Source organism: Dreissena polymorpha, chromosome 2 (assembly GCF_020536995.1).
Source record: "Dreissena polymorpha isolate Duluth1 chromosome 2, UMN_Dpol_1.0, whole genome shotgun sequence".
Lineage (NCBI taxonomy): Eukaryota > Metazoa > Mollusca > Bivalvia > Myida > Dreissenidae > Dreissena > Dreissena polymorpha.
The window spans coordinates 148,989,317-149,015,652 of NC_068356.1; positions in this window are offsets into that span (position 1 = coordinate 148,989,317).

Below are 26,336 nucleotides of genomic sequence, written 5' to 3' on the forward strand. Positions count from 1 at the left end.
GAAATACGTGTTGGAATCGTTCTATGCTTTAAAAATATAAAACTGTTAAATAAAAACCCTCAACGTCCGAATTGTTGTCATAAAATACAGAGAGTCTAAGTAGTTTCGTCATTGAAATTACGTCACATGAGGTACGTCATAAATTGCGTAATCAATTGAATGAAAATAAAAGTACGGAATGCTGGTCCTGTGTAATGTTTAGTGAAGGACCAAAAAGTATGATAAAATTATGTGATATAAACGATTACACACGGCAGAGCTGGGCCGGACGTCTAAAATTGGCCCTAGCCGCATAATTGCCCGAGGGCCCGTTATGTATTTAAATGTTGAAGTATTTTCCTTGTTTTAAGTATATTCTGTATATTTTATTCTAATATAATGATGGTGGTTACGGGCTTTTCTTTCGGTGGTACGAACAAAACAGCCTTATCAAGGATCAATTCAATCCATTTATTTATGCATATGAAATGGCGGCTAATGTTGGACTAATCTCTACTATTTGGAATGATTTCTGAAACATATATTAACATGTTTGGTGTGCCAATTGTTTTTCTCAATTACTCATTCATTCATTGTTTATTTAGGTTCGTCAGATAGGTAGAGACGTTCGCCACACTTCGAGTTGTCAAGTCGCAGATTCGGACCTCAAGAACATAATTCTGAAATTAAAAAGCCTTCTCATTGATCCAGTCAGCCTTGCAAACGATCCGAACGCAAGTTCAGCAATAAATACACTCAGAAAAGTATGCTTTTGTTTTTCTCAAATAGTCTTTTCGAAGCAAACTTTTTATCCTTAAAACTGCTCACTGATAGTTTTGATTTACATATAATTGCAAGGTCTTTTTTGTCCTACAAACTATGAAAAAAATCAATAACAGATCAAAATAAATCCCATATGCCTAACATACGCTAGTAATGTTATTCTGTGTGTTAAATGTATTGTTTACTAACAGTAATAGTATATATAAGGTTATTATTATTCTTATGGTATATTGCGTTAACATTCGTACAAATGTTAACAGTAAATGCCTATAATAATTACGGGTCTATTAAAAGATACTTTTTATACTTTCAGTTGAAGAATAATACACAATTTATCACTTCAGACGAACTACTTGAACATCTGAAAGATGCCCAGCAAATTCTGGTTAAAGTAAATGACCAAAGTGAAAGAGTTTCAAAAGAAGTGGATACGGTGTTATTAAAGATTGATACCCATATGAAACAATGCCTTCAACATATTGAGGTGAGGGAAAATGAAGCAAGGGAGAGAATTTCAAAAGAAGGCAAAGAAGTATTAGCACACATAGAATCTCGCAGGTTAGCGAGCGCTAAAATGATTACAGAGAAAGAAAATGAAGTTAAACAAAAGGCTTTACAAACAGAAAAACAGCACGGGAAGTACACCAGAAGGCTCAGGAAATAGAATACACAGCGCACAATGTTGAAATATACGCAGCAAATGTGTTTCAACATACACTGACAATAGATAAAAAAAAGCACAAGAAATAGGAAACAACATTGAAATAATTGAGCAAAAGCTGAACGAAACAAAAATGACAAATAACGACCTAGATATTGAAGGTAACACTTTGACATAACCATTATAAATGCAGTTTTTTTATGTTTATGATCAAACAAAAATAATATGGATCTTAGAATAGGTTCTATTCTGTTGCTTGTATAATGGCTGTATATATCAAACATTTTCATATATGAAACATTTGATTTCTTAATGATTTACAATCTAACGGATTTTCTAAGAACCTATTTATGAATGATTTGTTTTGTTATTCTCAAGCTTAACTTATTAAGCTATTTTTAGCGAGGCTGTTTTCGGAGAAAACCCGAGCTATTGTCATAGCCAGCTCGTTCGCCGTCCGACGTCCGACGTCCGCCGTAGGCGTCGTGCTAAAACCTTAACATTTGCTCTAAAATCAAAGCGCTTCCACCTACACTTTAAAACTTCATATGTAGATGCACCTTGATGAGTTCTACACGCTACACATATTTTTGGGTCACTAGGTCAAAGGTCAAGGTCACTGTGACCTCTAATATCAAACTTTAACATAGGCTCTAAAATCAAAGTGCTTCCATCTACAACTTTGAAACTTCAAATGTAGATGCACCTTGATGAGTTCTACACGCCACACCCATTTTTGAGTCACTAGGTCAAAGGTCAAGGTGACTGTGACTTCTAATATAAAACTTTAACAAAAACCTTAACATTGCCTCTAAAATCAAAGTGCTTCCACGTACAACTTTGAAACTTCATATGTAGATGCACCTTGATGAGTTCTACACGCCACACCCATTTTGGGTCACTAGGTCAAAGGTCAAGGTCACTGTGACCTCTAAAAAAATACATTCTGACAAGCTTTCGCAGCCGAGTGTGGCACCCGTTATGCGGTACTCTTGTTTTATATTTTGTAATAGTATGTTAATTTGGATGACTAAATGACAGCCACATTACAATATAGAAACAACAGTCACTGCACACTTCTTGAATTAAGTTGTGCGTTAAGAAAATAAAACTGTTTTTTGTCAAAATACTAATGTGCGTTAAAATATTATACTATCATAACACACCAACTGTAATGTACTGTAGAAATATATTGCAAGTAAATAGCAAGCCTACATTTTATTTCAGAGCTGCATCGACGTTTAATTCAGCATTACAATAATACACTTAATCACGTCACTTTGTCGCCGTTAAATCCAAGTTTCGATAGTGCTACATCCTTAGATAACTTATATGCTACCCCAAACATATTCCGAATGCAAATGAATAAGCCAACGTTGAAAAGAGATGACCCGTGTTACTCAAATTTTCAAAAGAAAGATGACCAAGGCAAGAGTACAGAAATTAGTATTTACAAGGACCTGTTAGACACTAATGGCAAGTTCAATGGACGGATATGTTTACAAGGTGAAGCAGGTACTGGTAAAACAACGTTTGTTGCAAAGTTAGTGTTAGACTGGTGCAAAGTCAGTCACTCGTCATATAAAGTCAGTCACTCGTCATATAGTTATGATGTAGATGAAACGGATTTTAAAGATTTTGCATCACTGGAAAGATTTAGTTTCGTCTTTCTCGTCACTTTGAGAGATTCTATCGATGAACGTGAAGTACCAAAGATGATAAAAGAAAAAATTATCGACATGTTATATTCAGATATAGACCGTGACAAGGCCTACATACTTCTTCAACGAATTATGGAAAAGAAAATCTGTCTTGTCATTCAAGATTGCCTTGATGAGTGGAGAGATACGAAAGGAAAACTAATACTACCGCTGATGGTGGAATGCCACAACAAGTGCACCTCGTTAATAACAACTTGGCCATGGAAACTGGCAGACGAACGTATACGAGACTCACAAATTGACGGGTTGTATCTATTGGATGGATTAAAAGATGTATTTACCCTTAGTAGGAAGGTAATGGGTTATCTCGTTCCGGAAGAGTCACATCTACATGAATGTTTTGAACAGTACGTAAAATCGAAACAACTTGAAGAATTGTTGTCAAAACCAATATTGCTTAAAATAATCGTTTCGTTATGGGCGTCTAATACATGTGTTGAAGGTTCAATGTGCAAAATGTACAGCATTCTGCTAGATGGTCTACTTAAGAAGGTCAGCGATGAAGTAAGATTCTTTCCAAATGCACCAGTTTTATGTTTTCAAAACACACGTTACGTAAAGCAAAATATTGATCACGTAGATGCAATTTCCAGGTTGGCATTTACTCTCTTGTTTTTTTTGGAAAAAGAGTTATCCTTAGTGTTTACCGACAGAGAAATTGCAAGATATGGGTTTAAGCCACACAGGACATTTTCCCTGACGTCTGGACTTTTAACTGAAAGGAAACATTCAGCCGTTGTAATAACGTCATCAACATTTGCATTCGTACACAAGAGCATGCAGGAATTCTTAGTGGCATTCTACATCGTCCGAAATAAACACGTCATTGACGATGTCATATCCAAATATCTGGATAACTTTCCCGAAGATATGTTCAGTATTTCACAGACATTTGTATTCGTTTGCGGACTTGACAATGAGGCTTCATATGCGCTTTCTTGTGTGATGGACGACCGTGTGACTACTGCTGATTTCTATGAGTATCCGGAACTGAATATATCGGGTTACATTGAGGCCATGGCTAACAATATTGATGGAGATTTATTTAAACTTAAAATCAGTGAGATTGATTTCGACATGAGTCTAGAACCTTTGAACATCGAAGACTGTTTTCACTCCTGTTCGGGCGCAGCATGCATTACTGCTATGCAGAAGTGTCATTGTTTAGAAAGTCTCCTTAAGCTTAACAAAGGAAACCTTCGAAGGTTGGACATTTCTGACGGTGTTTATGTAACTGAAATTGGTGATCAATTACTTTCAACAGTGAACTTACAGGACATTCTTCTATCATCTTCTGATTGCCTCGAACACTTAGACATAACGTTTACAAACATTGTATTGTCTTCATTAACAAGCACCAAGAAAATAATATTTCAGGAATAGGCTTTGAGATAGATGCATGGTACATAAATACCGAAATACAAAGTTGCATGGAAAAAAAACTTGATGTATTTATAACTGATCCAAACATCATAACTAAATTGCTGGAACTGAAATCATTTACAATACGTTATTTTGGAAGTTCTTATGAACAAGAGACATTTCCAATAGAAATGTTATTCCCGGGGAGCAACCAATTCGACATCCACTTGCCATCTTCAAAAGTGTGTCAAGATATCAGCCTTCCCTCTGCAACAGCGTATCAAGAAATCAACCTGCCACCTGCAACAGCGTATCAAGATATCTTCTTGCCATCTTCAAAGGCTAGTCCGTATACACACATGCCAACTTCAGCAGCGTGTCATGATATTAGCCTGCCATCTTCAATAGAAAACATAACATTAATAAAAATTTCAGTTTCGTCTGTATGGCTGCGTCTATTGCTCAAGAAACTCTCCTTATTCGATCACTGTGTTAACATTACATTGGACGAATGTTTCATTCAATCAATCAACGCAGATGAACAAAAAGGGTTGGCATCGGTTAAACAACGAGATATTGAATCCCAAACTGATGTTTGTGTCCCGTATATTTTAAATGTGAATTCGTATGGAGACAGTGAGGGTCTCTATGACTCATTGATAAGCATGAATATACATCGCCTATTTTTGTATAATATCAAAAGATATAATTTATTATCAAACGTTTTAACAACGCTACGTACAGTCCAAAAGCTGCGAATACCATTTTTCGAGTATATGGACATTCCAATACCGCGCTCTGTTGTGTTCGTACATTTGACATATTCCGTTTTGTTATGTCATGGTTTGAGGGCATTGTTGCACAAAGTCAATACTATGAATCAACCTTTGGAAATGAAGCTAGTTTTCGGGTATGATGACGACGTGGAGAATTAATACAAAGCATTAAAAGAGGAGATCGGAAAATCTACATATGCGAATGTTGCATTAAAATGCTTTGATTTCTGTTCTGCACATGACGTCCGACATGAAGAAAACGATGTTCGTGATGAAGATTATGAATTTTTAAGTTGTATTGGAATTAAAAATACCAATAAATGTATTTATGCAAGAATTAAGTGCGATGGTTGACGCATTTATAATACAGGCGCCAACATAAACAATTTATGTGACTGCCATGATGAGCATATAATGGACAGATGTTTTCTTCAATCAATCAATGCATAAGAACAAGTGCATTTGACAGTGGATGAACACAGAGGTAGTGAAACCTTAACATATTCAGGAATCGGTCATGTTGTAGGATTTATGTCTTTCGGAAACAAACAAGGTTTCTGTGATGTATTGGTGGGCTTGAACACATAAGAGTATATTTATATGATATGAACAAAATAGGCTTTCAATACTGTGTTCTGTTGAAAAGTTACGACAATTAACCTAAAAAATATGTTGACATTCCGAAAGCATGCTTTGGTATGTTTGTAAATTTTACATACTCCAAAATGTTATTGCATCGTGTAAAGGTACGTTTTCACAAATTCACATCACTGGATAACCCTTTTAATTTGAAGCTTGTGTCAGACTGTAATGAAAACATAGGAGGAGAATACATAGCCTTAATTAAGGAGCTAGGTGAATAAACATATGCGCGTTTAAAAAAATGCCTTCATATCTGCTCTGCTGTCCACGGCTTTGTATATTTCTAAAAGGAGGCTGGTGAATTTATTTATCATTATGGGGTACCACATTGAAGATTAAACCATACATTTATAACTGCAGAACTTAAGTATAATAATAAACACATGTTTGCGGAACAGTTGAATTAAAGAACTTCCTGGGTCTGATACAAACATTCTACGTTACTAAGGACTACGCCTAGGCCTTTAAAAAATATGATTTTTTTAGGTTCGAAATTCCTAAATTACTTCTAATTTTGATATTGAAACCTGTTTAAGGTGTCTTACTTTTGGAAATTGGTTCCTTGCCATAAATAAGGACAGCAAGGTATAATAAGGTAACTCTTCCCGTCTTCAGATGCAGTCAGCGATAGAATTAAGTGTTATTTTGTTATCGAAACCTCTATTAGCTGTCTCACTATAAAGCAACAATTCTTTCTATAAAAAGGACCGCATCTTAACATAAGATGTCTTTTTTGCATTGACTCGTGGGAATTTCCCTATAGTGAACATATCGTGTGTACATCCACGTGTTTTCGACTTAACAGTTGAGAATTATTTGTAATTGTCAATAACTCGTTATTTCGTTAATTGTCGAGTATCACTGCCTATGGAACTTTATTCTAGTGTTTTTATTCATAAACGTTCTACATGTAATAAAAATGTGCATCGATGATCGTATAAACTTGCTTTAAATACGACCACGTATCCGTTCAATTTTTTTGCGATTTTAAACGTACTTAATTTAAACAGCAGTCTGAAAACTATGAATAATTATTATATCAATTTGTAATCGCTTAGTCGCTAGGTATAAACATTATAACTTTAAGTATGAAACATTGAGTGTGTGCCTATTCATATCCTGAACTCTGTTGTATTGACCATATTGTGGCTGAAATTAAATAATGGAATTGCATCGTGTTTGCGTTCCTGCCATTACGAACGAAATGGTAAAACTGACAAGTCTGTACTTAGCGCGAGCTTACTGTTAAAAGGGTTCCAAAACAACAAAAGACATCCAGAAAGAATAATTTGCTAACAATAGAGTACACAGGTATGTACATGAAGTTTTTAATGAATACCCTTCCCCTAGTACAATGACTATGTTGATATATCTTTATATAATTCAATTGCATAATGGTTTGTCTTTGGATGTTTTATTTATAACAACGTTGAAGATGCGTATGCTTTAGTCGTTGTTATATTTATATGATCTTCATTCCTTTTATATTGCATTTTTTCTGTGTAGTGCTTTCCATATTTAGTTTACAGTTGTAAGAAAAACACTTGTATGATGCCTTGATTAAAACACGTTTAAAACATTGTATTACCTTTGTTGTTGTCTTGTCTCTTTGAACGTTTGATGACGTTTGATGAACATGTAACCTCATATTCAATACGATCGTCCTAAAGATGAATAAATATTGCAATACTGTTATCTATCTTTCTGTACCTGCTTTAGTAAAAAAGTAAACATAATGTTTTTAGTTAATGGATTTGTATTAATGTTAACATATTCGTGTATATGTTGGTTTCTATTTGAAGAAAAATAACAAACCCAAACGTTTAGTATCTTAGTGTAATATAAAAATTAATGAAACACATACAACTTGAAAATCTAATAGCATCGTACATACAAAATATGTTCATATATGAAAAACTGCTGTAAATTTGCAAATAACTATTGTAGTGAATGAACTATTGAAAGTACATTGTACAAAGCTTCATGCGTGTTCGCGTCATGGCACTGGATAATAGAGGTGATCTTTTATCTACTTAGCTATACAATTTTTTACTTAATCCCTAGCCACACTAAGTCAAAGGACATGATTTGTTTATGTTTCGTTTTCCCATGTCGCAGAACACTGCAAAACAATAAAAACACAAACATATCCCGCGTTGGTTTTGCGCTTGCGTCATTGCATTAAGTATATATATATATATATATATATATATATATATATATATATATATATATATATATATATATATATATATATACACTTTTTTCCAAAGGACACTTTAATCTAAACCATAAAACAGTACACTATATCAATTAATGTTAATACTAAAATTTAACTGAGATGAAATTCACAGTGATATCGTTCGTATTAATGCATAAATTTACAAATGTACAGATGTAAAAAGAATTGTTAACTTTTAATCCATACCATATATTCAATTAAAAATGCTTCCAGAACAATGTATGAAGCAAACAAAAAGGCTTATTGAAATCCTTTAAGTAAATAAACCTATAATAGAGTAGTCCAAAGTAGGTACCAACTTACATAACTAAAAATACAAAAGTCTTGTAATGTATTTCTGTCAACACTAAACAAAACCATATTAACGTTTTATAGTGAAAGGTAATTAATAGTTTTATATTTTGTTATACGTGTTCCTGTGAGCAAATATCATTTCTCACTTTTATATTACCAACTTCTGTAACAACTAGTCGTCTCCAAGGTCATTAGAAAATTCGAATGTATCATTACCAAGGTCATTTCAAAATTCGAATGTATCATTACCAAGATCATTTGAAAAGTCGAATGTATCATTACCAAGGTCATTTGAAAATTCGAATGTATCATTACCAAGGTCATTTGAAAATTCGAATGTATCATTTCCAAGGTCATTTGAAAATTCGAATGTATCATTACCAAGGTCATTTGAAAATTCGAATGTATCGTTTATCATGAAGAAAACCACGAAAAAACAACGTCCAAAATACCAGATATAAATACACAAAATACCAGTAAACCAATACAATTAATCGCAATACATTAAAATTTAAAAAATCCATATATTAGCAAAAAAGTATATAAATAAAAAATGTGCAATGTAAATGTTATCAACACGTTCAACATAACTGATCAAACAGCCATCATAACAATTGGCATACCAGCACGATCACCATTGTATGAGTTTTACACACGTGAATTCAACTTGATCTCGTTCTGCGATAACCGGGCTTATTGCATGTGCGTAAATTGTCTTCCTATTAGCCTATGCTGCCCGCACAGACTAATCAGGGACGACAATTTCCACCTAGACTGGATTTTCATTGATAAGAAACTTGTTTAAGCGAAAAATTCCATAAAATCGGCCAATGTCGTCCCTGATAAGCCTGTGCGGACTACGCAGGCTCAACTTGGACGGCACATTAAGCACATGGATTAAGCCCAGTTTTCACAGAACGCGGCTCTATTGTTCGTTGGTCCTCTCAACATATTGATTAATGTGATTTGCTTGAAACTTGAAACATAACGTTTAAAAAGTCCCAACGCACTATTTAAATAAAAAGTGATTAAAAAAAGTAATATAATTTGGCAACTTTTACAGCAGTTAACATAGCTATTATCAGTTTTTCTTCCACATTATTCGATGCGCTTTCACGAACAATGCGACATGTTCAAAATAGAACGAAATCGTTTTCGTCGTCACCTACGACGCGCGCGACCGGATATGACGTGGACTCGTGCTCATGGAGATCGTGTACGCTTTGGTGATTAGACAGGCCTTCTAATAATTCACTGGGTAGGAAAATCTCATTCTTGGCATTCTCAGCGTTTCTGAAACGAGACAGAGACGCGAGTTGAGAATTTGTCTCATTATTAAGTTGTTTCTTAGATTTGCTATATTTCTTCTTTGTAATTATGACTTATACGCAGAGAAACGATTTGAAACTGTGGTGTTGTCCATACATGCTTTGAACGTTCAGTCAGTTAAATTGTATTTACCAATAAGGACGCGCGACTGTGCGGACTGCGCAAGGTTATCTCAGATTTCCCAGAACGAGGCTCTATTTATCTTAGGCTGCCTTTAACGTTCGTTTTGTGTGATTCGTTCTGATCAATGTGTACCCATAGTCTGTTTTTAAGTTTCTTTGAGTTTAGCTTTTTATCTGCAAATGTTTTCATTATCGGTGAAAAACAAACGCGATAAGCATAAAGCAGTGACGTCGAATATAAGAAACAAGGCAACTTTTATAATAGCAAGGTCCATTTCGTAGAATCTTAATATTTTGATAAACACTTTATTGTTAGTTGATCTAAAATGCCCTTAAACTGCTAGTAAACGTGTCTTCTGTTTGTGTAACATTTCGGTTGTTCATAATTCGTCTAAAAAAACTTAAAAAACGTCCGTAAAAACTAAAACCTGCTCTTTTTATCTTCCTTATTGGATTCAGTTTCGAACTCTTTTGAACGCCTGTCACGCGAGTAGCTATCGTACAATTTTCGCATTTTATCTAGATTTTAATGTTAAACAAAGCCATATTTTGCGATCGTGCTGGATTAAGTTTGTCGTTACAGATGTCGCTGTTAGTAACTTAGTAACGTCACTAGCATTCTATTCAGGTAGCATGTATAAATACATGTATCAACATGTACACAAGTATACATGTATTCAAAAGTCGAATAAGTCAGGTGCAAATATGGAGCAATATCTGGGTGAGGTAAAGCTAACACCAAAATGAGAACACATTGTATACATAAAACAACACTACAAATAAAGCGCAAACACGCCACAATAAAGCTGCATCGCAAAATATAATTCATAAATACATATAAGCAAACAACTGAGTCGTCACTTAACCAACTTTTTATCATTTTCTATAGGAAAAAAGATCGCATATTGTTTTATCCTGAAAAACCGTACCACCAATAGTTGGGGAAAGTGGAATACAAATACATAGTTAATTATCTAGTTAATCAAGAATGATGTTGGTAACTAATTAAAACATGTCAGATTATAAACATGCATGCAAATACTGAAGTCTTGCATGCAGTTTCGACACAAGCGTATTTCACACTAAAACGAACATGTGTATGCCATACATCGCTTAACACAGAGCAAAAATGGCGGCCTAAATTATGACAAATGGTGTGTATGTCATGCGTGGGTTTGAAACAGAACGAAGCTGTTCGTGTCGTTAACCCATAACTTTAAAGGGACCTTTTCACGTTTTGGTAAATTGACAAAATTTTAAAATAAATGTTTCAGGTTTGCAAATTTAATAGTTATGTTGTAATGACATTTGCGAGAAAACAGTAGTACTGAACACTTACCATGCTCTAAAATATTTATTACATGCATCTTTTGAAAATTTAAAAACCTGAAAAATATAAAGCGTTACGAACCCGAAACGATTTAATAATTTAGGGAGTCATGTTGCTATCGTTCTATTCTTTAACATCACGAGAATTGCTTATATATAAAGTATTTAATACACCATTCACTGTATGAGCACGGATGGCCGATTGGTTTAAATGCTATTTAGTTCCAATGTTTACATTTATAGAATTTAAGGCATTTAATGACAAACTTCAATGATTGCCAAAATCTGTGAAAATGTCCCTTAAATAAATAATATGTATGCAATGCTATGTTTTAAACATAAACGTGTTGTGTCTCAACGTGATTTTCTAAATGACTTAGATGTGCATGACACGCTTTGTTTCTCTTAAAAAAGAACAAAATCTTTCTCATCATCTCCGTCTAGATTATAGTTTGGGTTGGGAAGGCTGGTCGAGTATTGGCTGTGGAGGTCACGTGCAGACACTTGCGGTGTGTAACCCTTGTGCGAGAGGCGCTCGAGAATGTCTTCCGGTATGTGGATCTCGCTCTTCGCGTCCTCCGCGCGCCTGTAAGCACGCGCCAGTGATGACGTAATTATGTGACATAGCAAACATACAACCTGATGACGTCATTATGTGAATTAGCATACATAGCACGCGCCAGTGATGACGTCATTATGTGACACAACATACATAGCCCGCGCCTTTGAATACGTCATTATGTGACATTAATATACATAACACGCGCGAGTGAATACGCCATTATGCGACATTGCATACATAGCACGCGCCAGTGATGACGTCACAGTGTGGCACAGCATATTTAGAAAACCAACCAAAGCAGCGGAATAAACAGATACTAGCATATATATATTATATTAATAGGAAATCATAACACCTGATGCCATGAGTACATGTTTGTGTCAATTCAGTAACGAAACATGACAAGCTCCAATTTAATCCGGTTTAGTAGGAAGTTGTCCGTCTAGCAAAATACAGAAAAAATCTTAACAACAAGTAATTATATAAACTTTGTTGTCCCAAATGTATAACAGCAATGCAAATTTGCATGAGTATGTGTCTTCTTGGACACATGCCCTATTAACGAGACTTCTCGAAGACTAGATTATTTGGACACCATGGACATAATTAATTGCAATAAACTTAATAATGTTTGTACCGTCAATTATGCGACCATAAACCTTCAAATATATTAATAAGTAAATCTACTACAGTAAAATTCGTTAACATACGTGATCTATGAGTTGTTAGGCAAATTTAACACATTAAAATGTTAAGAAAATATTAGCGAGAGTATATGAAAATTTAGATCAGACACTTTTCGATCGAGTCATGCTTAATATTATATTATACGCATTATTCGCTTGTCTTTTTATTAGAGGTGCATTCATTTACCGATGTCGTTTACCAAGTTTTCATTCCATTCACCTCTGTATTAGGCAACGAAAGACGGTACCATTCAATCATTATTTTATTTATTTTTACATATTAAACCATAACACTGGGCGGGGGTGGCTTATAAACTCGGCTTGTAATTTCAGCACAATACATACACGGTTTCGATATTCGTCTAAGTTACATTGTTTCATCATAATTTGATTCTGTATAGCTCTTTGGTTCATACGATAAACTTAAAATGTATAAAAAGTACATGTGTTGCTGTTTTACAAGATTCTTGACTCACTGCACATTAAAAATATAAGTGCAGTGAACACATTTTCAGGTATGCAATATATAAATATATGTAAAAATGTGTTGTTGAGTAAATTTTAACTGCTTACTGAAACGAGTTACTTAAGTCTCCAGCAGTAAGTGGTATGCACCGTTGTTGTAATTATGAATGTCCTAAAACATGAACAATGGCGCAAATGCTATTCTCAGTCAATGTTCCAGCAGCAAATAATTAATCTAAAAAAATCTCAAATCAATAATAAACAGCTACGCCGAAAACTACATCATTTTGAGCGATTTGAATGTACTGAATTTTAAAAGACATTTTTACTCGATGTCATTGAATTAGATCTAGCTGTTTTCGAAAACGTTATCATTAGTGACATATGTATCGCTGAAATATGATTTCATATGCGAACCGACGTGACTTCATAAACCAGACGGAAACATGAGTGACACAGGCGTGACGGTGTACGTGTTCAGGTGAGTTATAAAGGGTGGAAGATGCAACCGCTTCTCACGTTTCCTGAGAGACGCAGAAATAAATACAATGAATATAAAATATATGTCAATATTATGCATTTTTCACAAAAATATCGATTTGAAAGTTAATCGTGCATGATCGTACATCATCATGCAGCATCGTTCATCATCGTATATCAACTTACAGCACCAGTTCGCGAATCATTATTCTTATTTTAAAGGAAGCACAGCACAGCACTATCAACTGTTATAGACCTTTCTGCTCTATCAGTCATATGATAACATATGATAATCATATGAACTACAATGTAAAACGCAGCGCGACGAAAGTATAAGTCAACATGAACAGATTGTCAGAAACCACTTATCAGGCTATACTTAACGTTATACTGAATGTTTAAATCTGTAAAATGTTCCATTCATCGTTCATTCCATGGAAGTAAACATTGAATCCGTGTTCTGAGAATGCATGTGCGCAGCGTGTCGTCCCAGATACGCCTGTGCAGTTCGCTACATATACAGGCTAATCTGGGACGACACTTAACGCACATTCATTAATCCCAGTTTCCCACACTGAAAACTCTTACTTATACGAACCTCATCTGATAGAAGCAACAGAAGGCGAAGACGATGATGATGACGAGGGCGCCGAAGCAACCGGCGGCGATGCCGATGATGGCGCCGGTACTCAGCTCCTCATCATCCGCTGTGGACGCTGCCGGGGGCAGGGTAGGGTAAGTGACCTTTGCTGAAATAAGACGAATCTCACGGATATGATATGGAAAAATGGGCTTAATACATGTGCGTAGAGTGTCGTCCCAAATTTGTCTGTTCAGTGGAACATCATAATCCTGGATGACACTTTCCGCGCAAGCTGGGTTTGTACCAATAAAAGCGCAAAGTGTCGTCCGTGATTAGGCGGCACATGCTAATTTGAAACGACACTTTACGCACATGCATTACGAAGAGTTTTCCCACGAAATAATTATTCTTGGACACGTTGTTTTAGTTAACATAAACGGGTTAAGAATTGCATAATAATGGCACTGACATAATTGCTGTTTGACAATTTATGTTTGCTTGTTAACAACCGTTTCGCATTTGTAGACAATAACACAGTCCAGGAATAGTTGTGCTTAAAATTATCTGTAAAATAAATGTTGGTATAGTCAAATCACTATTATACATATAATCTTGACCTAGTGACACCAATGTGAATAGTGTACAACAAATGTGCAGTCAAGACACCGTGTGACCAATAAAGCTTAACATGCGCGCCTAAACATGTAATGAGTTCTCAAAAATTTGGTTAAATGTGCTCAAAGAGTCGTATTAGCCTGTGAAGTCCGCATAAGCTTATCATGGGCGACACTTTTCGCTGTTAAGGTATTTTCCGTTTAAAACGTCTCTTCTAAACGAAAATCCAGTTTAAGCGGAAAAGTGTCTTCAATTATTATGGACTGCACAGGCTAATCTGGGACGACAGTTACGTACATGCATACATAGTTTTTATTTATTTTACGATAACATTTATTAACAGTCAGTTTGTTGTTCATTCATGGTTCGTCTGTGAAAAACAAAACCTTGTAAGAGTTACATTAAAACGACAACGAACGAGCAATCAATATGAAAAAACAAACTTTGAATGTTACCTCAGTTTCCGATATTTTGTAAAATAAATTTCATAAACATATGATTTAAACTACGTCGTATGTAAAATAACTATACACGATGAAGTATTATATACATGTTTATATCATTGTCACATAAATGCAACAATATACGTGTCGGCAACTAGTATTAATACGCATAGTGTATACACTAAACTAAAATACTTTCTTTGCAATTATTTAACAATTAAGAAACACGCGATATTATTTCACAAAACATTATTATTAAGTTGATTCCGCTATCATTACTTGAAAACTAAAATAATTTATAGAAAAATTGCAGAAATAAATAATATAGTTACAGTATTTCATGTGAAAATTATACGTTCAAGCTTTCATATGACAGATAAGAGTTCAAATGAAAAAATATATAACTATTTGAATTGTTAAATTAAAAAATGAAAATGCTATGACTCCACTCACCTTCACACTTTCCTGTCGTCTGATCACACGTGCTGTCATTGCAAGTCTCCAGGCAGTTTGAAATACACTTAGTCCCGTACTTTCCAGCCACGCATTTTGTTTTGCAGTCTCCATTCACTGAGGAGCACTGAAGTTCAAAACATCCGCTACATTGGTTGGCGCAAGTGCTGCCGTAATAACCTTCTGTGCAGCCCGTGCAAAGCCCATTGGCGTCGCATTGCTTGTTTGCGCAATTAGTCGGGCAGGTCAAAACGCAGTCGTCTCCATAGAAACCGGTGTTGCAGCCGTTGTCACAGAAGCCGTTTAACTGTCCACATGTTCGACCGTAATTCCCTGACTTACAATTCCCAGAACAAGTCGCCGTGCAGTTTACCCCTCTGTATCCCGTCTTACATGGGGTACACGCCCCGCTTCCACGGTCGCAACTTACCGTAGCGCACTGCACGCTGCATATTGTATGACACTGTGCACCGAAGAAGCCTGCTTTACAATCCCCTAAGCACGTCCCACTGATCTCGTTACAGACGCGACCGGATGAAGTGACCACACAGTTCTCACTACATGGCAAGTTGCAGGCAGGCAGTCCATAGTGGGTGTCTTTACACTTGGTGCAGGTTCCTATGCAATGGTAACACAAACTATGGTTTAAACGTTTTCACGACGCAATTGTACCGCAAGCTTTGACCCCCCAAAAATAAATTGACAACGCCATGATAACACAAGCCTTGACTCAACAGTTTTGACAATGCAATGACAACACAAGCTTGGAATTAACAATTTTGACACCGTAATGGCAACACAAGCTTTGAAACAACTTTGTTGATAAATAATACTGAAACAAATTACTCAACGGCTCGCATTCTGGATTTCTAAGAGACAAACAAAATGTCTGACAGCTAAGAAAATCTCTAACGCATATCTCGACCACATATAATCCCGTTTTATCGTTTCGCATCTGCCTTGATCTCAAAAATGTAAATAAGAACAGCACATTTGATTAAAAAAACAGCATGAATAAATTACCTGCACTGCCACATTCTTTGCATTCTTCCGGGCAGGCCAGGTTACACATGTTGCTATAGTAACCAGCTACGCAGCCGTTGGTACAGACCCCCGTGCTTCCACTGCAGTTCCTTCCGACGCAGTTGTCACATGTCCCACTGCAGTCGCTGCCATAGTAACCGGATTTACAGCCATTCAAGCAGGTGCCATCTTGTGTGCATTGTGATCTGTAACAGAGTCAAGGGTACCAGTTGGAGAACCGTGTTTTAATCATTATTTTGTTTACGCCCGACGACATCATAATGACAAACAATTGAGTTGCGTTCTGTGAAAACGTGGTTTAATGCACGACATTTTTGGCTTAAACTGGACTTTGCTCAGAAAAGACTTCTTGTAAATGTAATATACATTAATAGCAAAAAAATGTTGTCCCTGATAAGCGGACTGATCATGATAATCTGGGACGATACTTTGCGAAAATGCATTAAGCCTTTTCTAAAAACGAGGCTTACTTGTAATATTGACTTTCAACTATTTTAACTATTTCTTCCAAAATGCAGACATCTTCATTAAAAATTTCCTTAAGTACATCTTTGGATACAACATCAAAATGTATTGTTGATAGCTACCTAAAGTTTTCCACATGACGACGAACCGTCATTTGAACCGTCATGTATTTCTAAGAATGATGGAAGTGGTCAGTTGTTATTGCTATTTTTTTTTTAATTTTAAGTGTCGGTTTGAATTGATTGATTTAGACCGATATCATAGAACGATTAACTGATTGTAGAGCGAGAGCGGAAACAAATATTAAGGCGGATTTAAAGCTGCAATTCTATCTTTATGAGCCTCGCTCTGAGAAAACGGTGCTTAAGCATGTGCGTAAAATGTCGTCCAGATTAAACCATGCAGTTCGCACAGGCTTATCAGCGACGACACTTTTTGCATTTACTGGATTTTGGTTTAAAAGAGACTTCCTTTACACGAAAAATGAAATTAAATCATAAAATGTCGTCTCTGATTAGCCTGTGCGGACTTTAAGCACATGCATTAAGCCCGGCTCATTTAGACCGATATATCATAGAACGATTATACTGAATGATTTGGCGGAACCAAATATTTTGGCAGACTTTGATGCAGCAATACTATCTATTTGAGACTCGCTCTGAGAAAACGGGGTTTAACGCATGTGCGTAAAGTGTATTCCCAAATTTAACCGTGCATTTACACGAAAAATACAATTAAATCGCAAAATGTCGTCTCTGATTAGCCTGTGCGGACTTTAAGCACATGCATTAAGCCCGGCTCATTTAGGCGTCTAGTCCATATCACGACCACGTACCCCAAACATCCATCATTGCAGAACTTGTCACATAACTTGCCGGTCCATCCCGCCCTGCATTTACACGAGCCGTCAACCTGCTCACACCTCTCCGTACCGCCGCTGCTACATTGACAAGTTTCCGTACAATAAGAACCTGCATATCAAAGAAATAAAATTAAATTAAACACCTGTATAAAACACAAATACATATATTTAAAAACACACCATCTGGAATGGTCAAGGAACTCAATAAACTACATAACTGCAAACATGAATGCAATGTGATAATCAATAGACCTGAATATACTCGAGCACCCGTCGTTAAATATGATGTTAATTCCAGTATTCTATGAAATCATATAACATATTTTGAGAAGGCAATCATGGATAACATTAGAACATATGAGTCTTGTTCTACGAAAATGGGGTTAAAAGCACGTGCGTAAAGTGTCCCAGATTAGCCGGTACAGTCCGCACAGGCTAATCAGGGACGACAATTTCCGCTTTTATGATATTTTCTGTTTAAAGATAGTCTCTTTTTAGCAAAAATCTAGCTTAGGCGGACAGTGTCGTCCTGATTAGCCTGTGCGGAGTGCACAGGGTAATCTGGGATGACACTTTACGCACATGCATTAAATCCCTTTTTCACAGAGCACAGCTCATATAAAAGTGAGCCTCGCTGTGAGAAAATGGGGTTTACTGCAATCTGCTAATCTGGGACGATACTTAACGGTCATTAAGCCCCAATTAAGCGAGATATGTTGTTATTCTGGAAAGCGTACCGTGATAGTTGGTATTGCATCCGTTATTACATTGTCCATTCTGACGGTTACACATGTTGTTTATGCACTGCGCCCCTGGACATCTGCTTTCACACGTTGTTCCGTTATACCCCGGTGTGCACTCTGTAACCATGGTAATAATAAATAACAATATGTCCACACCCGTATGAAAATATTTGAATTACTGTTTATGTCAACCTTCAACAAATTGACTTTTTAAAACTATGCGATTGTAAGTTCAGCACAACTGTTTACATTTATAAATCGATTTCTGTTATAAAGCTCATATTAATTTATTTTATCAAAACAACTAACGCGATGATGATCTTAACGTGTTTCACAATAAACGGAAAACAACGGCAAAGGTACGAGTTCGCGTTTTTGCTAAAATGTTCGATAATTTATATCTTCTGCTCCATCTAGAAAACAAATGAGTCGCGTTCTGAGAAAACAGGGCATATTGCATGTGCGTAAAGTGTCGTCCTAGATTAACCTGTGCAATGCGCAAAGGCTAATCAGGGACGACACTTTCCGCCAAATTGGATTTTTGCTAAGAAGAGATTTCATTTTAACGAAAAATGTCAAAAACGCGGAAAGTGTCGTCCATGATAAGGCTGTGCGGACTGCACAGGCTAATCTTGGACGACACTTTACGCACATGCATTATGCCAAGTTTTCTCAGAACACGACTCAAATATACATTAACAAATAAAGGATATATCTACAATAGTAAAAACAGATATTTTTATATCAAGGCAGTATGTAAATCCAAAAGCTGCAAACAAAAAGGGAAACTATACCAGCAAAAAAATCGTAGAAAGCAGACATTATTTAGAGTGCATAGGAAGAACGTGAATAACAGGAAAAAATGGTGTATGTGTTGAAGACATATGTTGATGTAATATGAATAATGACACTTGTGTATGTGAGACTTGGTCCTGTGAGCGGATTCGACTGATTTAAAGGGACCGTGTTACTTATAGGTGCCCCAAAAGATAAAACAATCGAAACAATATAAGATTTTTAACATTAAATTATTAGCTTTGCATTCTAAATAACGTATTTATAACTGCAGCGTGTAACAAATTGTGTATGAATTTTCCAAAGTTTGGCCCATTCATGTTCATAGTTGGGCCGTCCATGTAAACCGTCATGAATACATTTTGAAATTACCGGACAATGTGTCGCAAACTAGCGAGAATTAATGACCAAACGCACATTTTGCATATATCTTTTCCAAACTCTTTCACAAGATATATCACGACATTGAAAACATCCGAAATGTTTTAAAAGGAGTATGATATATTTATATGATTTAATCTATACTGAAATAATATTTTGCCGATTTGCACGAATATTTGGATGTCTTGATCAGAAAATATGCGGATATTAAGTTCTTGATGAAAATGTCCTGCAGATGAAACTGAAATACAGACAACAACACACATTATTCCGGCATATTTTTTAACATCGACGCAAATTCTTGTGGTATCTATTTTGTTTTAAAACTTTAAACATTTTATTTCCAAATGCATGACATTTATACAAATTTATACAATTGGTCCATACACACATAATGAGAAAAGGGTTAGACCTAAAGATCTACAACATTATCGGGGGGTCTTTCCCTTGGTATCCTTTTAAATATTTTACATACGCTGAACTCGACAGTTCAGTCCCACAGGACTTCTCTTGCAATCCGGACAACCCCCAGTAGCGTCGCATGTACCGTCCAAGCACGTGTTAGCACATGGTGTATCACATCTGTAAGAAGAACTGACTCAATGCGAAAATGAGAATGTGCCAGATTTACATACACACGTCTAGGTGTAGTGAACGTTTATATGTGTTGTTTTCGTCAAGACCCATTCAGTATAGTCACGGGACGGTATATGTTCCATACAAACATTTAACGACATAAAGAACAAAAAAACTTACTGTAAAATCATGTACATTTGTCCGCATGGAAATTCGTGGTGTAAAGACAATAATTTTTAGCGAACACCTAAATTCGTTGATTTCTGATTTTTGAAAAAAAAGAGGAAAAAATTACGTTAGTCGTTTCCTATGTGTTTGTGTTGAATTCGTGGATCGGTAAACCCGCGAAATCAACGAAAATATATGCCCCACCGTTAATTATGATTTACAATCTTGTCTTCAATAGCAACTGGAGCACATATTTTTGGCAAACCGGTATATCGGATGTCTTATGTCACGTGGTCTGGAAGTGTGTTCAAAGCTGTGAAAACTTTAGTACTAAATAAAGAGTTCACAAAGTTTGCATTCTGTGAAATGCTGATTTTCTCGAGCAAAAAAACCCTGTTAACGAAGACATATGATCATATTTATTACAAACAACATGGAGTCATACAAAGAATAGTAGATAACTTGTTTGAATTAAGCAATCGAAATCAACCCTTTTATAGCAAAAATTCTGAATTATAAAGTGTTTACTTTCTGACATGAAATACATTTACCTTGGGGTGTAGTAACTCAGTTCACATCCTTGAGTACATGTTCCGTTGTTCGCGAAGCATTTCTTGTCACCTCCGCAGTGCAAACTGCATGTCCCGCTGCAACTGTCGCCATAGTAACCATCAGCGCAGCCGAGGTCATAGTTGTTAGCGTAATTCTTACACATTCTATTCTTGCATCGAATACTGCACGTTTCGTTGCATACGGTGCCGTAAAAAGTGTCCTTACATCCGAATGTACATCTACCGTCAAGGATTTCACACACTCTGTTACCGTTGTTATCGGTCAGGCAGTTTGTGTGACACGCCTAAAAAATATGAAATAAATGGTAATCGAATCGCTATGGCATTGACAACCAAGTTTCGGGCTTACCTTAGCCGACTTACTTTTATGGGTGGTCATCTTTACTTTCGCCCTATACACGAACAAGAGTCATATCTTGTCACAAAATAAGCCGGCTAGATCTAGGGTATATTGGCAAAATTTCAATAATGCAAAGGAAATAATTCAAAAATGTTTAAGACGTATCAAACTTGGAAATTGGTTGAGATTTTATGCGCAGAAACATTGTCGCCAAGTGTTATTGTGTTTCGAATTGCACAATTTGGGTTTAAGGGTAGTGGATCTTGTATCGTACGTGCTTTTACTTGTTATTTCAATGTTCCTTGAAGTTTTCATTATTTCCATTTAATGTAATTGGTAACGGGATCTTCATTTACGTACGATACATTATTTAGTTCTTAATAATTAATTATTTTGTCCATTACGGTCTTAGTGAATGTTGTATTTGTAGTGTTTCATTTTCAATTAGCATTAAATGTTACTATTCTTCAATTTATGCAAATTAGCGTTAAGCGCTAAACACATTTGAAAGTTTGCGGTATAGATATGTATGTACATATGCTCTTATATGTTTCAGGGGGTTGGCGGTTATTATGGACGGTTATCACCTTCCTCCACTACTGAATCCTACGGGGTCAGTTTTGACAGTATAAACAACAAATACAAACATCGTATGTTTTTTGGGGGGCAAAACGGGGTCAGTTTTGACAGTATAAACAACAAATACAAATATTTTATTTTTTAATTTGAGCAAAAACATTAATAAGAATTTAGAATTACAAAAAAATCATTAGATGAGTTGCAAGGATAGTATTAACAAAAATCTTGCAATTTCAAGACATTATTCCCTTTGATCATAATTATTTGTGCAGGTTGAAGATTCTGATGAATCATGTGCACCAATACACTTTGATACACGTGCATCTGCAGCTAATGCAAATGCAGCAGTACCATGCAACACCCACACTGAACAGGATGTTAAGTCTTTCATATTATTAAAATTCCTTCACCTATGAAGGCCCAAACGTCAAGTGACAGACAAGATGGGGGCTATATGCCTTGCCAATCAACCAGTGGGACAGACGATGTATCAAGGGTTTCTGGAACATCCGCATGCGGGGCATTAACCCCCATATCAGACAGTTTTATGATAAGGAATACCTGTATATAGACTTCTATAGGCGTCTAAGGTGGCTTGGCTCATTTGTTAGATATAATTCATTTCATGTTATGTTCCTTATCTTATCCACATCATATTAGTTTGTCATTGTTTTAAGATAATCATAAAAAAATAAATAATATAATAACATAACATATTTATATAAATAATTTGTAAAATAAATAGATAAGAATCACCATACCATTGTATAATGTTTTAAGATTATTGACTATTTTCGAATGCTGGGCATAAGCCCTCCTGGACAAACACCCTCCTGTCAGTTTTATAGGGGACGGACAAAAACCCTCCCATGAAAAAAACGGGGCTGGACAAAATCCCTCCAATGAAAAAACGGGGGCGGACAAAAGCCATTCCGTGAAAAAATAACAGAGGTTGACACAAGCTTCCCAAAGATTCTTTATTTTGAAAACAAACTAACATAGTAGACACTTTAGATTAATACAAGCAACACTGGCAATAATCTTACACAGTCAGTTCACATAGCACTCCTAAACATGTACACATACAGACAGTATAATGTTACATAAAAAGATGAGCAATGAATATATAATTTATTGATAAACAAACTAACATAGTAGGCACTTAAGATTAATAAAAGCAACACTGGCAATGATCTTTCACAGTCCTAAACATGAACACGCATGCAGTGTTCTACAGCAGCCAAGAACTCCTGGACAATCTTGCATCCCGATGCCACCTCCTTGCATAGGCAGTTCATCTTATTCTGGTGAAGAAGGGTCCCCTTCCGGACATGCTTTGCTACTGGCTCCCCGTGCTCGTATCGGTACACCTCAACTTTGGTCATGGCGTTGTCCTTCGGCAGGCATGAGATTACATTTCACAATGAGGGATTTGCGTGGCCGACAAGATGCTTGAAACCGTTGTTCCAGCTTTCACATAAGTTATTCGTCTATGCTTCACCATTTTTTGTAGATTCCTGAACATTCCATACATCAGGCGGGAAGCGCAAGCATGCGCCTAAAGCGGAGGTGACTATCCTTCATTACGCTCCTGTATGCCCAGTTGACGTAGTTGGCGTAAAAGTAGTCTAATATGCTGTCAATGCCATCTGGTGCCAATATCCGAAGAAGGCGCATGCCGTCAGCGCCAGATGCACCAGGAGAAACGCCATACCATCCAGCATTGCCCAGAAGTGCCGCACCTCTTCTTTGTCTTTGTATCGAGCCTGCAGAACCTCGCTCTGGACACAACGCCACGTTGCTTGAGTCAGATAGTTAAAACATCCCTGTATACGTGTGTGGGAGCTAAGCGATGTCTGCACTGCGTTGTGTATGGCTTGATCGTATTCACATACCACGTCTCGGATGTTTGTTTGGATGTCTCTCTGTAGGCAGGCGTCGAGCAGCGCCGTGAATACTTTCTTGTACAACTGTTGCTGCTTGCTTGTGAGGAAGGCGTAGCCTTCGGTGACGTTACCATCACCCAATGGCACGCGAATGCAGAACAGTTGAGCGAATATTTTCGGTGCCGTTGAATGAGTATCATCACATAACCAAGTCTCTGCCATCCCTAGCAGTCGCAGCCCAGTGTCGCTCGCAAAGACCAGCAACTGTGCATCGATAGATCCATTCTCATACACCAGGAAGGACTTGTCCCCATCTGGCATCGTTGTGATGTACTGCGATGGTATAGGACGAGGGATGCCAACAGAACCAGCTGGCTCTACTGGTGCCCTGCCACGTTTCTTCCTCCGGATGGCCTGCTTCAGAGTCTCCGTCTTGCCGATAGCTGCTCGGACCTCATCCGGACAAGTGATCAGTTTGTCTGCGATTATCTGCCCTGGTTGTCCTCTGTTGGCGGTGGGGGTCGACAGAATATCTTCACGCAGCTTCATCGCTTCGACATGGAATTGGTCTCCGTCATGGACGTGACTTGTGGTGGATTTGATTGTCTTCACATTTATGTCCGTGACTGAAGCGCCATTACAAGACTTTGCCAGGCGTTGTGAACATTCCCAGCGTAGTCGACTTTGACGTTTTCTTCTTAGTGGAGACAAAGCCATTGTGAGCGAGTCTTTTCATTCTACCTGAAGTAGTGATGATTTCCATTTTGGAAGTGTGCCTTTACGAAAACAAGTTGATTTTTAGCTCGGCTGTTTCCGGAGAAAACCCGAGGTATTGTCATAGCCAGCTCGCCGTCCGCCGTGCTAAAACTTCAACATTGGCTCAAAGAAAAGTGCTTTCACCTACAACTTTGAAACTTCATATGTAGATGCACATTGATGAGTTCTATACGCCACACCAATTTTTTTGTCACTAGGTCAAAGGTCAAGGTCACTGTGATTCCTAATATATAAACCTTAACATTGGCTCTAATATCAAAGTGCTTCCACCTACAAATTTGAAACTTCATATGTAGCTGCACCTTGATGAGTTCTACACGCCACACCCATTTTGGGGTCACTAGATTAAAGGTCTAAAAAACAAATTAAAAATTAAACTGCACCCGCAGTCAAGCGTTGGCACCCTCTATGAGGTGCTCTAGTTATATAATTTATATCAGATGAGATAAAAGTCATGCATAACATCTTTTATAATAACATACTTTATTTAAATAGTTATTTCGATTGTGCTTATAAGGAATTTCCATATTGCCACTGCCTCTAGAATCGAAAATCAATAACCCATGCTTTCGATAGGTTGAAAACAATAAGGACATTTGTATTAACTGGGAAAGTATCTGGACATAAAAAGGGAGCAAAATAATCAAAAACAGGAAAATAAAAAAAAATATTTATAGTACAGAATTGGACATGAGAGATCTATAGGAATAAATATACAATCGGATCCAACTATAAATTTCATTGCAAAATATAACAACAGTTTACATGTACAAAAAAATGTATGTACAGTGAGACGGAAAAGGTCAACAAAAATAATACAACAAATAACCGTTGTCATGTATATGACAGTTATATATTGCGAACAATATAGCAACCTAAACAATATGAAAAATGGAAAAAACTAAACAGAAAAAACAAAGCAAACACAACACACAATTAAACTTGTTATGCATAGCTTAGTACCTGTGTCCCGGTACACGTGATCTTGATTGGCATTCAACATTTTACGCATAAATAATACCCTTTATTCGCATTCTATTTTTTATTTTTGCACGTTTTGCACGAGTTTTCGTTGGCGATAACCTAATACCTATTAAGATATGATGATTTAAATTGCCTGTAATTCACGATTGTATTGCTTTATGACAGTTTATTGATTAAGATTAGTGGCAGATTTATCTCTAATGCAACAATAAGATAACATTATTCATGCTCTATTAACTATATGTAAAGTGAGACAGAAAAAACCCTCATAGAAAACAATACAAAAATACATGCAAATGTCCTTTAAATGCCAGTACACAGCATAAAGACAAACCACTGTAATCTATTTGACAATTTTGATTATTCGATCAATCACACTAAACCTTTATGAAGAGACTGAAAAAAAGATACTGACAATTGTTTTGTACAGCTCTAAAGCATTTTTCCGGCATCCTTGAACTCCACTTGTATTTTGCTTTTTGCACCATTACTGTTCTATTTATTGTTTTATTCGTGCACGTGATGCACGATTTTTATGTGGTAATAACAGTATCATTCGTGAGGAAAGCATCCACTGATTACCATCGCCTACAGTTCGCAGATTAATCCCTTCGTCGTAACGGTACATTAATAGGTT